The 13439-nt window shown below is 38.2% G+C and overlaps 2 long non-coding RNA genes across 1 annotated transcript in view; one reads left to right on the top strand and one right to left on the bottom strand.

Moving 5' to 3' along the window:
* LOC309638819 overlaps positions 1-11457 on the top strand; it is a 55696-nt gene extending 44239 nt beyond the window's left edge. Inside the window, exon 2 of the long non-coding RNA XR_014251321.1 lies at positions 3285-11457. This is a non-coding gene — a long non-coding RNA (uncharacterized lncRNA). The remainder of the gene's footprint in view (positions 1-3284) is intronic.
* The window catches only part of LOC309638782, a 390227-nt gene that overhangs the window by 113897 nt on the left and 262891 nt on the right, over positions 1-13439 (bottom strand).

The following is a 13439-nucleotide window of genomic DNA, read 5'->3' as shown; positions in this document are numbered from 1 at the left end:
AGGTACAACATTTTGAATGCTAGGCATGTGCTATCTGTTTGAACACACTCAAAGACCTGGGAGGGAGGAAGCTGGAGTAGGGGAGGTGTGGCCAAAGAGACAGGGGTGTGCACATAGTAGTTGATCTATGCTGCTGTGGAGATATTAGGAAACTCTTTAGAGTTGATCTATGCTGCTTAAATGTCTCATGTCCCCTGTATCAGTCAGGGTCTCCTCAGGAAAATCAAAACCATACTAGTGATTTCAAATAGTGGGTGGTGGGTAGAGGGTGGGAGTAACACAAGCACCTCGTTGCAAAAGCATTTGAAGGCAAAGGAAGTCAAGGTGGGGGGGGGCAGTGATAAATCACGACAAAGATTAGTTTCTACCACCTACAGAGCTGGAGGCACAGAAGGAAGGAGGTGATATTAGCAGAGCCTAGGAGCACTCACTGCAGACTGAGCAGCTGCTCAGCAAGCCGGCAGCCACTGCTCCTGCTGCTACAGCTGCCACTACCTGACCATCTGATGCCCATACCCCTGAAGCCCCTCGCCTCTGGCAGCCACCAGCAATCACCCACCAGATCTACTTCTGCTAGATCTACTAAAGGCCGCTGCAGGACATAGACACCCATTTCTCCCAGAGAGAACACCAGAAGCAGAAACAGAAGAACAATGACCTTCCTCCATATTTTCCTCCTTTCTCCATTTCTACCTCTGCTTTATAGTCTAATTCCTCCCACTGGTTAAATAGACAGGGAAGCCAGCCATCAGGGGAGTTGGTCAAGTGTAACCTGCAGAAGTCTGGCCTGCTGTGGTACAAACCTGGGCATGGCAAACGTGGGAGGGAGCTGACAGCAAAAGGCAAATGATCAGTTTAATTCAACCCTTCAGCCACCCAGATCCACTCTCACCCTTTTAGTCATATTCAACTTGCATCAATAGCAGAATCATGATTCTACCTAATATGATGAACCTCTTTCTAATACAAATACCCTCTCATCTTTTTCAAAAAATAGACGAGATAAAGCCTTGTCAACTACCATATCCATGAGTCAATTCCATGGAAATTCAGTAACCTTAAAACTAAATAGAAAGGCAACTACCACCAATACTCCTCATATAAAATATTATAAAACTAAGGGAAAGACCAAAAAAAAGAAGGAATTGGTATATACACACACAAACACACACATACACACATACACACAAACATATATCAAATGCAAGAAAAAACATAGATAAAGCTGCTTCAATCTTTGTTTCTATAATGGGTCATTTATTCCATGTTTAATATTTATCTCCATTCCTTTGCTCTTGACAAGCACTCTGATGGAGAGACTCAAAGCCCACCTATTGTTATTTCCCATCACTGTCAGCCCTCCTAAATCTTGGTGTAGCACCTTCTAGAACTAGCCCTGAAAAATGAGAGGAAATGGTAAACACTATCCTCAATTTAGATAACTGTGACTTTGACATTCAATAAATATATGACTTTATAAACTATGTATCCTTGGTTCCTCCGTATCTAGTATTCTGCATTCATGGATTCAGTCAACAATAGATCATGCAGTACCTCAGTATTTACTATTGAAAACAATTTGCTTATAAGTGGACCTGCACAGTTCAAGCCTGTGTTATTCAGGGGTCAACTGTATTTTCACTTCTCCTTCTCCCTTATTTTGTGATACTCATATTTTACCTCTGCATACATTAAAACTTCACAATACACTATTTTTTTTTTAAATAATCAGTGTTCTCTTAAAGATAATTTTTTAAATGGGAAAAAAATATTTTCTACTTACCCAGCATTTCCAATGTTGTTCTTTCATCTTGTAGATCTCCGTTTCCATCTGGTGTCATCTGCCTTCAGATTGAAGAACTTCCTCTAACATTTTTCATCATGCAGGCCTGCAAGTAACATATCCTGTCATATGAAAATCAATGAATTTGCTAAAGTTGCAGGATACAAAATTAATACACAGAAATCTCTTGCATTCCTCTACACTAACAATGAAAGATCAGAAAGAGAAATTAAGGAAACAATCCCATTTACCATTGCAACAAAAAGAATAAAATACCTAGGAATAAACCTACCTAAGGAGGCAAAAGACCTGTACTCAGAAAACTGTAAAACACTGATGAAAGAAATCAAAGATGACAGAAACAGATGGAGACATATACCATGTTCTTGGATTGGAAGAATCAATATCATGAAAATGACTGTACTACCCAAATAAATCTACAGATTCAGTGTAATCCCTATCAAATTACCAGTGGCATTTTTCACAGAATTAGAACAAAAATTTTACAATTTGTATGGAAACACAAATGACCCCAAACAGCCAAAGCAATCCTAAGAAAGAAAAATGGAGCTAGAGGAATCAGGCGCCCCAACTTCAGACTATACTACAAAGCTACAGTAATCAAGACAGTATGGTACTGGCACAAAAACAGGAATATAGATCAATGGTACAGGATAGAAAGCCCAGAGATAAACCCACGCACCTATGGTCACTTAATCTATGACAAAGGAGGCAAGAATATACAATGGAGAAAAGACAGTCTCTTCAGTAAGTGGTGTTGGGGAAACTGGACAGCTACATGTAAAAGAATGAAATTAGAACACCCCCTAACACCACACACAAAAATAAACTCAAAATGGATTAAAGACCTAAATGTAAGACTGGACATTATAAAACTCTTAAAGGAAAACATAGGAAAAACACTCTTTGACATAAATTACAGCAAGATTTTTTGACCCACCTCCTAGAGTGATGAAAATAAAAACAAAAATAAACAAATGAAAAAAAAAATAAACAAATGGGACCTAATGAAACTTAAAAGCTTTTGCACAGCAAAGGAAACCATAAACAAGACAAAAAGACAACCCTCAGAATGGGAGAAACTATTTGCAAATGAAACAATTGACAAAGGATTAATCTCCAAAATATACAAGCAACTCATGCAGTTCAATATCAAAAAGAAACAAACAAACAAACAAAAAAACACCCAATCAAAAAATGGGTGGAAGACCTAAATAGACATTTCTCCAAAGAAGACATGCAGATGGCCAAGAGGCACATGAAAAGATGCACAACATCACTAATCATTAGAGAAATGCAAATCAAAACTACAATGAGGTATCACCTCATGCCAGTCAGAATGGCCATCATCAAAAAACCTACAAACAATAAATGCTGGAGAGGGTGTGGTAAAATGGGAACCCTCCTGCACTGTTGGTGGGAATGTAAATTGATACAGCCACTATGGAGAACAGTATGCAAATTCCTTAAAAAACTAAAGATAGAACTACCATATGACCCAGCAATCCCACTACTGGGCATATACCCTGAGAAAACCATAATTCAAAAAGAGTCATGTACCCCAGTGTTCATTGCAGCTCTATTTACAATAGTCAGGACATGGAAACAACCTAAATGTCCATCAACAGAGGAATAGATAAAGATGTGGTACATATATACAATGGAATATTACTCAGCCATAAAAAGGAATGAAATTAGGTCATTTGTAAAGATGTGGATGGACCTAGAGTCTGTCATATAGAGTGAAGTAAGTCAGAAAGAGAAAAACAAATATCATATATTAACACGTATATGTGGAATCTAAAAAAATGGTACAGATGAACCTATTTCCAGGGCAGGAATAGAGATGCAAACATAGAGAATGGACATGTAGACACAGGACTGGAAGGAGAGGGTGGGATGAATTGGGAGACTAGGATTGACATATATACACTACCATGGGTAAATAGATAGCTAGTGGGAACCTTCTGTGTAGCACAGGGAGCTCAGCTCAGTGCTCTGTGATGACCTAGATGGGTGGCATGGGGGGAGGTCCAAGAAGGAGGAGATATATATATATATATATATATATATACATATAACTGATTCACTTTGTTGTTCAGCAGAAACTAACACAACATTGTAAAGCAACTATAGCCCAATAAAAAAAAATAAAGTTAAAAAAAAAAGAATGGGGGCTTCCCTGGTGGCACAGTGGTTAAGAATCTGCCTGCCAAGGCAGGGGACATGGGTTCAAGCCCTGGTCCGGGAAGATTCCGCATGCCATGGAGCAACTAAGCCCCTGTGCCACAACTACTGAGCCTGCACTTTACAGCCCACAAGCCACAACTACTGGGACCACGTGCCACAACTACTGAAGCCCATGCGCCTAGAGCCTGTGCTCTGCAACAAAGAGAAGCCACTGCAATAAGTCCGTGCACGGCAACAAAGAGTAGCCCCTGCTCGCCACAACTAGAGAAAGCCTGCACACAGCAACGAAGACCCAAGGCAGCCAAACATAAATAAATAAATAATAAATAAATAAATGTATTTATTTTGCTTTTCAATTTTGCAAGTTGTTTACTCTCTCCATTAGAGCCCGTAACATTTTAATCATAATTATTTTTAAATTTACAATCTGATCATTTGAAAATCTCTGCCATAACTGAGTCTGGTTCTGGTGTTTGCTTTCTCTCTTCTTACTGTGTTTTTTTGCCTTTTAATGTCTCTTCTAATTTTTTCTTGATAAGCAGACATGATGGATCAAGTAAAAAGAAATGAAATAAGTAGGCCTTTAGTGTGAGGTTTAATGTGTATCTGGCTAGGAGTTAGACTGTGTTTAATATTTGCTGTAGCTGTAGATATCAAAGGCTAAAATTTCCTCTGATGTCTGTTTCTGTCTCCCTTGTTTTGGATTTCCTCAGAGACTCCTTCTTAAATAGGGTCTGAGGCTTGCAATTCTTTTAGCTGTAATCCTCTTTTATCACATAGTAGCCCAATTAATATGGTGGTAAGTGGTACAGGCTCCAGCAGCAGGCTTCTGCTCCTGGGCTGCTTCTCCCAGTAAGCTGGATTATTTGTATTCACCTATCTCTCCAAATTTTCAGGGTGGCAGCTTACCTTGTGACCTCAATTCTCTCATCAATCTAAGACAAGTTGTTGATTTTCAGTTTGTTCAGCTTTTTTCTTATAAAATGGGAGTAATGACTTCCAAGGTCTTTACATATCAGACCAGATACCGGAAGTCTCATTGCCTTCCATTTATGAAGGATATTTTTTTTCCTGGATATAGAAATTTAGTTTGACAACTTTTTTTTTCTTTTAGCATATTAAAGAAATTGTTCCATTGTCTTCTTTCTTGCATTGTTCCTAACAAGAATTTGGTAGTCATTCTATTTGTATATAATGTGTCTTTTCCTCTGGCTGCTTTTATTTTCTCTTTATTGCCAGTTTGCAGCAATTTGACTAGCATGTGCCTTGGTGGTTTTTCCATTCATGTGTGTTTACCCTGTTGAAATTATTGGAAAAATTTCGACATTTATTTCTTTAAATAATTTTTCCACCACCACTTACCATACTGTCAGGGTCCCTAATTACATGAATATTAAATTACTTTATGCTTTCTCAATGTCACTGAAGCTCTGTTTATTTTATTTCTTATGGCTTTTTTCTCTATGTGCTCTCACTTGGATAGTTTCAAGCTTGCTAATCTCTTATTCTGTTATTAAGCCCATTCATTAGATATTTTATTTACACTATTTCATTTTTCATCTCTCAAATTTCTACTTAATTCTCTTTATATCTTTTATTTCTTGACTTGCATATTTCTATTATTCTTTAAACCCTTGAAAATATTTATAATAGCTTTAGAGTCTTTGTCTGCTAATTCCATCATTTCTGTAACTTCTGGGCTTATTTCTACAGATTGACTTTTCTTCCAGTTATGGGTGACATTTTTTGTTACTTTGCACATCTATTAAAATTTTATTGGATGCTGGACACTATAAGCCTTACATTATTAAATATTTGGCTCTTATTGTCTCCCTTTAAAGAGTGTGAAAGTTTGTGTTGTCAGGCATTTAATTTGTCTGTGAATCAGCTTGATGCTTTCAAGCTTTATTTTTAAACTTTGTTAGGGCAAGTGCAGAGTACTCAGCTACTATGGCATAAACCTTCTTGGGTCTCTACAGAATGGCCTAGATATTCAATAAGGTCTCTGCACTCTGGCATTTAGAACTCCCAGCCCTTTGAGGGCTCTACGAATTGTTTGGCTTATACCTCCTTGATACATATTTTTTGCCAGATACTTGTTCTTTGCTTGACCTCAGAGAGTCTCACTCCGCACATGCACAGGATAGTATTCAGCCAGACTCAAAAGGACCCCTGTGCATTTTACTGGATCTCTTTCTGGGCTTACTTCCCTCCTCTATGGTACTCAGCCCTGCAATTCAAGTTGCTTAGCCCTCCCCCAAACATCTATCTGTTTCCTCAACTCAGTGAACCTGTGAAGCTTTGCTTGGGTTCCCCTCCCTGTCCCACATTTCAGAGAATGCCTCCAGTCTGAAAGCTGAAATGATTGTGGGGTTAACCTCATTTGTTTATCTTCTCTCATGAAGCATAATTCCATGCTGTCCCATGTCTGAAAACAGAAGAATCATGTATATTGTTCAGTTTCTCTAGTTGCTTATGACCAGTGAACTATTCTATTATACTAATTATAAATACTTTTAGCATTTCATTCTAGCAAAAAGTATATAGGCAATTCCACATGTTCTTTTATGCATTAATGTAACAAACAGCTATTAAATACCTAACAAGTTCCTGGCACTGTTCCCCAGGAAAAAGTAGAATGGTAACCTGGGAAAAAGTCTAACATCTGGAGTCAAGAGATCTGGGTTTCAGTCTAGGTTCACTATTTGCTCACTTTGTGACAAGTTATTTAAACCTCTCTGAGTCTCATTTCCTTACTGTTAGAGCAGGATAATGTTATGCCTACTTTGTAGGATTACTGGTAAGGCTACATATATTGTATGTAGAACAACTGGCCAATTCCTGGCACATAGCCTGAACCTGATTGATTGCAATTATTATTTTTATCATATATGCTATGGAAAGAATTGAAGGTACAATAAATCAGCAGACTGGGGTGAAAGAAATGCCTCCACTGGAGGCTAATAATAACACTATGCCTGAAAGTAAAGGCACAAACTGGGAGACATCCAAGAGAAAGAAAGAACAATGAAAACTGAGAGCTTAAAGAAATAAACTTTCCCTCTCTGGTTAAGTAAGGGAGAGTCTCAGAGTATGCAACCTGAGAATTTCAGAATAAGTAACACAGACACACTCAGGCACTGAAAGGCAGACCAGCAGCTACTGATAAAGAAACTGGATTCCTTAAAGACAGAAAATGGAGCACCAGAAATGATGGGATCTCTGTATCAAGAAAGGAACTGTAGCATAGATGAAGATTGATGGGAAAATGCCCTCAGTGTCACTCTCCATAAATTGGGTGGAGAGCCACAGGTAATCTGAGATTTCATGACATGCAGATAGAAGATTTTGCCAACTTTATGGGCCAAACATGAAAATAATAGTGTTTCCAGTTCATCAAACTTAGTAGCAAAATCCTTTGATCTGAGTATGTGTTCTATTTTTCAGAACGAGTTAGGAGAGCTGCAAGAAAAGATTGAGGGTGAAAGAGGGGTAAATGTTAAATCATAAATAATCCATGCTACTAATTAACTGGAGATTGAAATGAAAGAATGAATGATGTGGGTGTTAAGCTTTACATCAGGCCATTTCCCAACTTACACCAAAATTTACTTTTTGTGCTTTCCACTTCAACATTATTTTTCAAAGTAACCTAAGCAAAAATGTGTTCAAATAAATTAACATTGTGTTAACTTCCTTGTGTTTGGATTTCTCTCCTCTAATAGGATGTAAAGGCCTTGAATTGAATCAATGATGACTTATTTTTCTTTATATCATACCAGCATCAAATGCTGTTATGTTGGCCTGTAATAGATTCTCAATAAGTATTTCAAGTATTAAAGTTTGAATGAATTAATGAAGGGAAAGAAAATCAAAATTTCTGACATAATTAGCAAGAAAAAAATTATGAAAGGGTGACTTTTTCAAATGCAGCAGACCGTTGAGCAATCAGAACTCTGATGCTTATTAAAGTTGGGGCACATTTTTGTACACAGCTTTTAGACAAATCATCTTCCTCTCCCTTCCCTCACCCAAATTAGCCATAGAAAATACAAACAGTCATGGTTACTTTGAGAAGAACTCTCAGAGGCACTAACAGCAGGAAATAAACTAGGACAATCTGTGGGATGAGAACTTGATGAAATTTGGGACATTTTATATAACATTCTCATTTTGGTTGGTTTTGACTTTATTAAATTAAAAATTTTAAAACACAAGGCAATACCAATGAATAAATTCAGGCATAAATAGGCCATGTTAAATGATATCCTATAAGGGAATCTGTTTATGTGATTTTTGTCCTCCAACTTTATTAAAACAATCAATAGGGTTTATTTATCAGTAACATTCCTGGGATTACTCCCTGAAGTGGATTTCTTTGAGAGTGACCAAATTACATTATTGAATAGAACTATATGTTGTTTTCTATGTGGTTAATTTAAGAACAATTATCGATACATATGACATATTACAAACAAAAGTAATAATTGAATTGGTTTAAAAACTACCTGACTTAGAGCCAAAGAGTCCATCATCCAACCTGTTCTGAATTCCTTTATATGCATTGCCCAAGTTCTACAGCACTTTATTACACCAAGGTGTCACTTTTGGTATCAAGGTCTTTACTACTATTTAAGCAGGCTTCTAATTTCTGTGATCATCTACAATTGCTCAAAGTTTAAATACCAAATTGGTATCAATTGTACTTTAGGAGATAAGGTGCCATACAGAGACATCCTCTAAAATGTCTAACACTGGTTACTTACCCTAGGGACAGTATCATTCTTTATTTCCTTGGTCCTGCAATATCATCTCCTTCTGGTCTATGTGCCCTATTCTCTCTGTAGTCAATATTTATCTTTATCTGAAGCCAGTAGCCTCTCTGTGATGCCTATGCTCTAATAGTGTGAGAAATGCTTTAAAATTATTTTCATGTGAATAGTAACCTCTTGACCAGCTCCTAAGCCTTAAAAATTTGCATTTTCCCAAGTAGACAAAAATAAATGAGGGTTCCTTTTTAGGTTCGATTTATATTTAGTAAATGTACAATACTAAATGCATAATAGGGTGAGTTTTGACAAATGTGTACACCTGTATAACTGACATTTCTATCAAAATATAGAACATTTCCATTGCCCAGCAAGACCCCACATGCCCTTTCACCAGGCAATCTCCCATGTCAGAGAGAGCCATTCTAAAATTTGTTTTCTTTAATAAAGTAGTTTTTGCCTGTTTTAGAACCTCATATAAATTGAATTATACATAATGTACTATTTTTTACCCACATTTTTTGGCTTAGCATAGTCTTTGAGACACTTAACCATGAAATTCATTCATTGCTGAGACTCCATTTACCTGTCTAGACAAAAGGGTTGTTTCCAATTTGGAGCTGCTATGGATATTCTTGTACGACTATTTTTGCGGACATTTGCTTTCATTGCTCATGTAAATATACCTAGGAATGGACTTACAGGGTCATGGGGTAGGTGTGTTTTAATTTTACATGAGACTGCCAAAACCTTACCACAGTGGTTTAGTGCTGCTGCGGTGTGCTGTCCGGATTCCCCCTTCCAAGACTAAAGCACACATTCCCTCATCTGCTAGAAATGTTGGCAGCTGACAGCTCTGAGCTAAATCCTTCTCTGGGACTTGCCCTCAGCTGCAGAGAGCCATCTCACCCAAGGAAACACAGGGCCGGGAACAGGGTGAGGCAAGAAGATGCCTAATGTGCAAAATTTAAGGAGGTGCTCGCTCTGAGGTCCATGCAAGTGTGGCCCGCTGTTTCTCCTGCCAACATATATCCATACATGGCTTCAGAGTCTCTTTAACCCTCTTCAAGGCTAGGCCTGTTATCAAATGAAAGGTAGAAACTTTTAGTTTTTACCATCAATAATCACTTTTTCAATCTGTAGAACATAATACAGCATTTTACCAAGCATTTTCATCTGTATATTCTCTTGTTATCCTTGGATGAAGCTTAGCAGGTCCAGAAGGGCTTAGAGATAGAGATTTGTTCAAGACACTGACATTGCCAATAACAAAGGAGAATTGAGTCCAAGTCCTAACACATCACAAGTACCAACCTTATCTATAATTCCCTTCCCTATATGCTATAAAGCCTTTCCTGGCAATGTTGGTTTGTTTGGTTTTTCTAAGGATGAATGAGTGGAAAATGCATGGGCACTGATGGTTTACATAAACTGTCCTTCAGTCAAAATACAAGACTACGGCAAGGCACATTGGCTCTGTATTAGTCAAATTTCTCTGAAAGCAGGGATTTCTTGAACATGTGAAAACCACTTTTCTTGTTATATGTAATTCTGTTTCTTCAGCCTGCGCTAAACTATTGATCAGTAGACCTAAGGTTGACACCTGTACTTTAAGGACTATGTCATTTTAGGGAAATTATATCACTTGAGTTTCAACAGAGTTTCATTTGCCCCATCTGTGAAACTTGTTCCCAGAATCTGTGATTTCAGAGATTATATGTGTTGGGGGGTGTGGTGTGAAAGCTACCATACTAGTCTCACTATCAGTCTTTCATTTCATAACAGAATAAAGGATAATCCTTTAAAATGAATATATTCAGCTGATGAGGTGGATGTAATGCCATCATGACCAAGCCTAAGCTGAGAATTGGTCTCTAGGAATCCCACATCTCTATAATCCTTTTAATTTCTGAAGTTATCAACCTCTCTGAAGGCAATATGAAAGTGTTTGTTTGTTAAAAAAAAAAGCATGGTCCCTTGGTGGTAGACAGCAGTTCATAATGTTTCTGATTTTCTGGGGGAGTTTAATTAAGCAGTTTGCCACTGGGAGCTTGACACCAGAGAGGAGGCCCAACCCAAAGAAATCTGGTGATTAAAGACAATGTTTGATTGCTAGCTTATTTTGCTTGGGAGCTATCCACATCCAGCAGAGCGCCTGAGGTTTGAAGAGCCCCACAAACAACACACTTCTCCCAGAGCACTGTGAGCCCAGCAAGGCAGACTTGATCAGTAGCAGGTAATGGCCCTTGCACTTGATGGTTGAAGTAGGAAATAGGCCTTTCATTCACAAAAATTAGCTTTAATAGCAGAAAACCTAAAAAGACCCCTCTGACAGGGGAAGAGTGACAACTAGCAGTTTTCAAGCCTTATTTGACAGCAAAACAATTTAACTTCACCCCTTAAATTTGCTCTTCTCCCAATTTACTTTTCTAAAATATAGGGTGTGAACTGTTACAGTAATAAGTAAGGCTTTATGCTATCCTTCATGGTTTATGAACAGTGTTTTATATGACTTTTCATTTAATCCTCATTACAATCTGTGGAAACGTATATTCTTTTTTCATGGAGACAATGAGGTACAGACCAAGGAAATGATTTTCATAAAACCACATAGCCAGAGACCAGTGGCATCAAACTATTTGCCTGGAGTATAATCACACTAAGTTAAATGTCTATGGGTAGACACCAAATCTGCATCCACAGCACCAATCCCAGTGCCCAGTATGTGAAAGGCACTCAATAAATATTTTTTGAGTGAGTGAATGAATGGATGAATAATTATACTAAGGAACTAGAGTGTAAGATTTATCCTGCGTTTTAGCCATCTTTGGCTAGATGTCATGGACTTCCTAAGAGCCTCAAGAATGGCAAACACGGAGATTTAGCTGGACAAGATCAACTTCCTGTTTTTTACTTATTCAATACATATGTGCTGAACAACTACCACATGAAAGGCAGGGTGTTAAATATTATGAAAATTTTACTAGAATATGTATGGTTCTTATTCATCTATGTCTGGAAAATACTGTTAGTGAGTAGAAAAATCATAATTTTCCTACACCCTTTCCACCTCTTCCTCCCACATCATATGCTGCCTGCTTCCCACATCAATAAGGCTAGAAAAGGCAAGCATAAGCCTATAGAGAGAAAATTAATGTAAAGATTTCCTGTTACTCATCCCAGATTTCCATGACAGTCAAATAAACAGGGAAATAATAGAAAGGTATATTATTTTTTCCATCATGACCATGTTTCTGGTAAATTACATGTCTTATAAATCAAACGCTTTGTTCTACTGACAGTACAATTGGAGAGTTTCATTTTCATTTACAGTCATCTTCAGTTAGGAATAGTTCCTAACACAAAAACTTAAATTAATAGTTCTCAATCCTGAACACACTCATCAAGGGAGTCTTAAAAGCATACAATGCAATTTCCTGACTTCACCCAAGATCCACTAAAACTGAATATCTTAGTTTCATTTTCAAATTGCTTTTCCAAAGAAGAGAACGTTAGGAGCAAGTGTATAGTTTTACTATATGGGAAGCAAAGAAATGAGGAGGTAGCTGGAGGGGGATGTGGAGTAAAGGGAGGATTATTTTTGAAGATGAAACATCTAACACCATGTTTATATCCTCATAGTAAGATCCAGGTGTGGGGGGGAAGAGGGGGAGATGTATTAGTGATTCAGGAGAGAGTGTAATCCTAGAGGCAAGTCACAGAGTAGATAAAAGGGGATGGATCCAGTGCACAAGGAGAAGGGCTCACCATTGAGAAAATCATGAATGTACATCTATATTAAAGGAAGAAAAGTATGGCTGGTTGGGAGATGCTATGGTGAAAATATGCAAAAGTTCTACTTTCTCAATGAAACTAGAAGCAAGGTCATGAAGAAAAGAGTGGGGGAATAGGATAGAGGTATGCTGTAGGTTTGAAAAGAGAAAAATTACATGAAATTCTTACCTAGGAAGGCATGGTCAAGATGAAAGAGTAGGAATACCCTGAGCTCACTTCCTCCAACAAGCACACCAAAATTACAACTATTTACAGAGCAACTGTCTATGAGAATGACCTGAAGACTAACAGAAAATACTTTTCACAACTCCAGATATAAAGAAAGAATTACAATGAGATAGGTAAGAGGGGCAAAGACATGGTATAGTCAAGACCAATATCCTGGGTAGGTGACCTACAAATGGCAGGATAATCACAATTGCAAAGGTTCTCCCCAAGGAGCAAGGAGTCTGAGCTCCACATTGATTTCCCCAGCCTTGGGGGGCAGGGGTTCAATAAGAAGATGAGCCCCTTGAAAGCCAGTCAGGATTGCATACAGGAGAGCCAGAGGGCTGTAGGAAACAGAGAATCCACTCTTAAAGGGTGTGCACAAAAGCTCACATACTCTGAGTCCCAGAACAGATGCACTAATTTGAAAGGAACCTGGGTCAGTCCATTTGCTGAACTTGGAGAGCCTCCCAGAGAGGCAGGAGGCAAGTGGGACTTCCCCTGGGAACACAGACATTTGAGGCAGCCATTTTGGTTAGCCCATTCTACCACAAGGACACAGGTGCTGACAGTGGCCACTTTGGAGCCCTCCCTCTAGCCCATAAATGCCAAGGGCTTACCTGCTCACCAGTGGGTCAGCACCAGTCCTGGAACCCCATGGACTGAGCAGCCAG

This window comes from Balaenoptera physalus, assembly GCF_965194825.1.
Source record: "Balaenoptera physalus genome assembly, chromosome: 1".
In the NCBI taxonomy this organism is placed as follows: domain Eukaryota; kingdom Metazoa; phylum Chordata; class Mammalia; order Artiodactyla; family Balaenopteridae; genus Balaenoptera; species Balaenoptera physalus.
This window is presented reverse-complemented; position numbering and strand designations above follow the sequence as displayed.